Source organism: Mandrillus leucophaeus, unplaced genomic scaffold, assembly GCF_000951045.1.
Source record: "Mandrillus leucophaeus isolate KB7577 unplaced genomic scaffold, Mleu.le_1.0 Scaffold327, whole genome shotgun sequence".
Taxonomy (NCBI): Eukaryota; Metazoa; Chordata; class Mammalia; order Primates; family Cercopithecidae; genus Mandrillus; species Mandrillus leucophaeus.
In genome coordinates, this window is record NW_012103443.1 from 3,266,674 (window position 1) to 3,271,166 (window position 4,493).

Sequence of the window (4,493 nt, forward strand, 5' to 3'; positions counted from 1 at the left end):
GATCTCTTCTGATATGTGTGCTTACTGTTTATCAACTCTAGCTTCTATGCTACCCCCTTGAGTGTAGGTGTATTTTAAAGTTCAACCTTTGACATTATGTTCTTTTCTGTTTAAAACTATTTCCTCTGAGAATTCTTGAATTCTCATGAATTTTAATCTCCTCTTAATGTTTAAATTCTCACCTTTATTGTCAGATTCCTATCTCAACTCCCTATCTCTAAACAAAAGCCATTGCCCTATTTCTCTCTAATGAAAATTTTTATTTGCATTCCCATAATCATTTCTAATTAATCAATTACTTCCCCAAACTAATTTCTTTTTCTAATTTCACTCATTATAGCTAATGGGAGAAGTATCTTCTTAGTCAGTTTATATTACCCAACTTTCTGATTTTCTCTTTGTCTCTTTAAATCAAACTATCATCAAAATCATTACATTTTTTCAATGTGTCTTGGATATGCACCTTTTTCTGAATTATTAGTAACACTACTGCCATATTCTCATCATTTTAACATTATTGAAATTACCATGTATATAGTCTTCCTACCTCTCTTTATGCTGCTCCTAAGACCAACCCACTAAAACACTTTGTTAATCAGAACTTGCTCAATAAGTTACAATGGCTATTTGTGTCCTATAGTTAATACTGAGCTACTGAAGCTTTTAAGGCAGGTATGCGACAATTACAAAGCAGTTATATGAAGATTAATCTGCCTATGTCTCACAGAGTGAGTAGAATTGAAAAAAGACTGGAATTTAGGAGAGATTATTATCATTCCAGCAAGAAACTATAAAATTATAAGGATAGTATAATTGGGTATGGAAAGAAAACAATGGACTTGAGAGAATGATGTGCTAGTGTGTTTCCAAGATTATAAAAGAAAATCACAAACATTAGAGGTCCTTTCATTTTTTGATATTTTAAAAGATTAAATTGTCATAATACTAACATTTATATACTATAAATATTAAGAGTATAGTACAGTATCATATGGCATATGAAGTAAAATATATTGTGTAGATTTTCCCAGTGTTTAAAACACAGTTGTTAGTTTCCAGTTTTACAGAGTATCCTTAAGAAAGAAAGCAACAACTTTAGTTGTCGCTGTTTTGTGTTTGTGAGTAAACAAAGCTAAATTAAAAATGGCTCTCAGAGTAACCTGTCTTGGAATATCCTCTGCTGACAGTAGTCAAAATTTGAAAGGAGTTAATGTCGAGGGGGCTGGGGGTAAGAAATCTTGGGAAGGATGGAGAAGAAAGAACTTCTCTACAGACAACCATTCTGGGAGTTTTTCTCTTCTTCTCCTCTCTGGTCCTGTCCCTCCTATTCACTATCTATTAGAGTGTAGCATTCTCAAACTGTGTTCAAGTACACAGCCCTCCCTGAGTACCTTGTCAGGTAATCTTGGAAATAAACTGTATACAGTGAGCAGAGTTATAAGGATATAGACACAATTAGTTTGCCCCATGTTCCAGGTTGTTCTTGCCTTCACAGATATATCTTCCTAGTTTTGAGTTTTTCGCCAGGCTAAAATTAATCCTCTTAGCTCTCTACATTACTTACAAACAGGACCTCTAGTCTATTACTCTGGCATGCAGTTCAAAACTGCTCTTTTGAAACCCTAATTTAGTTAGTATCTCCTTAAATATAACCACAGAAATTTTCTGATGAGTTTTTCTCAAAGATTTTTATCTCAGCAGAATTAAAGCTGTGACTTTTATAATGACGAACATATTTTAGTTTCCCAGAGTTCTTTCTAAGCTAAAACAAATGTCTATAGAATTTTGAAAAGCCTTTTCATTTTTCTGAACATTCCCCAACCCACTCTCAATTTGTACTGTAACAGTGGTGATGTTATATAGCTCACATCTGCCGTACACTCATTAGTTTGATAAGAAAGGCTAATTTAACAGCCACATCTGGAGACTTTCTCTGTATTATTTGTGTAAACAAAACTACCACACTGCATTCAATTGGAGTATAACTTTCCAAATTCCATCCAAAGTAGGCCTGCTCCAAGATTCATGATGAGAGAAACTTCAGAGTAAGTAGAAGCTTATTAAAGAGATTAGTCAGCCAATAACATGTACTGAATGATGATTCAATACGATGTATGCATGGATGTATATGTGTATGTATGTATGAAGTTGATGTACCTTATTGAGTAGCCATTAGGTTTCTTGTTATGATACAAATGAGAAACACTGTCCTTGCCATCATCTTACTCTTCTCCAAATGACTGCTGTTTTCTTAGACTGCATGTAAATGGAGTTGTTTCTGGTTAACTATTCTTAGCAAGGCAGACAGCATCATAAACATTAGCTCACTAGCTATTCATGGGAGGGATTTCAACTAAAATGTAGCAATAGTGAGGGCCATGGAGACGGAAGACTACACTTGGCCCTCTGTAACTGTGTGTTCTACATAGTTACAGATTCAAGCAACCATAGATGAAAAATATTTTTTAAGAATAGATGATTTCACCTGTACTGAATATGTACAGACAGACTTTTTTCTATCATGGCAGGTATTATAAGTAATCTAGAGATGATTTAAAATACATGGGAGTCTGTGCAATAGGTTATACACAAGTACTACCCCATGTTATATCAGGGACTTGATCATTTGTGGATTTTGATATACTCAGGAGGTCCTGAAACCAATTTCCTATGGATACCAAGAGTCAATGGCATCACCTTCTGCTATTCTTAGTAAAGGTTCCCATTATTAGGACACACAAATGAGACTTTATGGTTCCAATCTGTGTTTAGAGTCACATATAATTTTCATAAAACTGTCAAGTGCTCTCAAGAGTGGAGGATTTCTTTTACCACTGCCATTCATATATACGAAACTTCTTCACAATAACTAAGCCAAGTTGTATGTCAATATGTCTAGCAACTAGAAAAGTATTTCCTCTTGAGGTAGCCTGTTCTATCTACAGTGAACTCTAGTAGTTTCATTATATGGAACCAAAAATGTCTTCCCACTGTCAGTGTTTCCTTATCTCAAAAACACAGAGAACAGTTAATTCTTTGTCACATGACAACCATGTACATATATACAGTGAGAGATACTTATGTATGTGGTTCAGAACATATCTCTCTGATTCTTCTTTTCTCCAGATTAAATCTTTCTAAATACTGTAGCTCTGTCTCAAGGATATTGTGTCCTTGTTGTCTTCTGAATTTTCAGTAAAAATATGTATTTGCCTCTTAAAGTATAATGTCCAGAACTAAAAACATTATAACTGGAGTGGTCTGATCACAATAGAGCAGTTCTATAGTCACCTGAACTGTTCGATTGCAAATAAGTACTTATAAATAAATTATCAGTTTATTCACATTCAAAAATGATCTTTGATTATATTTGAGTGTATGGCTATTCATATTCATAAATTTCCTCATAGTAACTTTTATTTATTATTCCTCACAACAGCCTTCTTGAAGTTTTGTACTTCTAAGCTGAAAAAAATGCCTACAGGTCTCATTTTTTACAGATCATGAATGATATTAAAGCTAATTATGCATAACACTACAAATGAAATAACTGCTGCATTGTAGTTACATTTTATATAGTCTCTTGGTTACTCTATGATTACTTAGACATTTAAATCAGGAATTGTCATAAAGCTTGATAATAAGATTTTCTTTTTATGATAAGTGTCATATATCCCCATAGTATCTATGGATTCACACATTTTGTGAGACAGATCATGGGATAATCTTTCATGGTGTGGAAGATGTTGACAGTCCATGAAATGCAACAAATAAGCCTTATTTCAGATGTTCACAGAGCAAAACTGAGAACTTTGCATGGATTTAGTTGATGTTTCAGTAGTGATAAAGGAGGTTATTTCTTTGGTCCCACAGTTGATAGTTCTCTTATTACAGAACATTTCTATATTGCATTTAATTTTTCCTTCACAAAAATGTGCAGCTAAAAATAATGATTTGATTAATATATAAAACTGAGGAAAAAAGGGACCTTAATTATACATAGACAAAGAAACTAAGTCTACAGAGACACTACATGGACACTAAGCCTACAGAAAATGTCCTAATACTCCAAGGAACCAGACTGACTCAAAATTAAATTCTAAGCCATTGCCTGGCAAAACTGAGCTTTAGAGATAGGCCATGCACATTTAGTTCATTCTTGTTACATATTACATTCCATTGCCCTGGTTTTTGTTTCATATTATTTTACTGTCTTACATTCATGGACAAATCACTCTAGTTCTTTTTCTTTTTTATTTCTTGTCCCATAATAGCCAAATTTCCTTGTGGGTGGATGGAGGCAGGAAAAGAGAACAAAACAAAATAAATATGACACTCAATAGAACCATTATAGACCCTCATTAGTCACCTTATATATTTCTGTCTCTTCAGGGTGTCTTTATATATAGAACCCCAAACATGTGTTTTATTATTATTATTATTATTATTATTATTATTATTATTATTATACTTTATGTTCTAGGGTACATAAG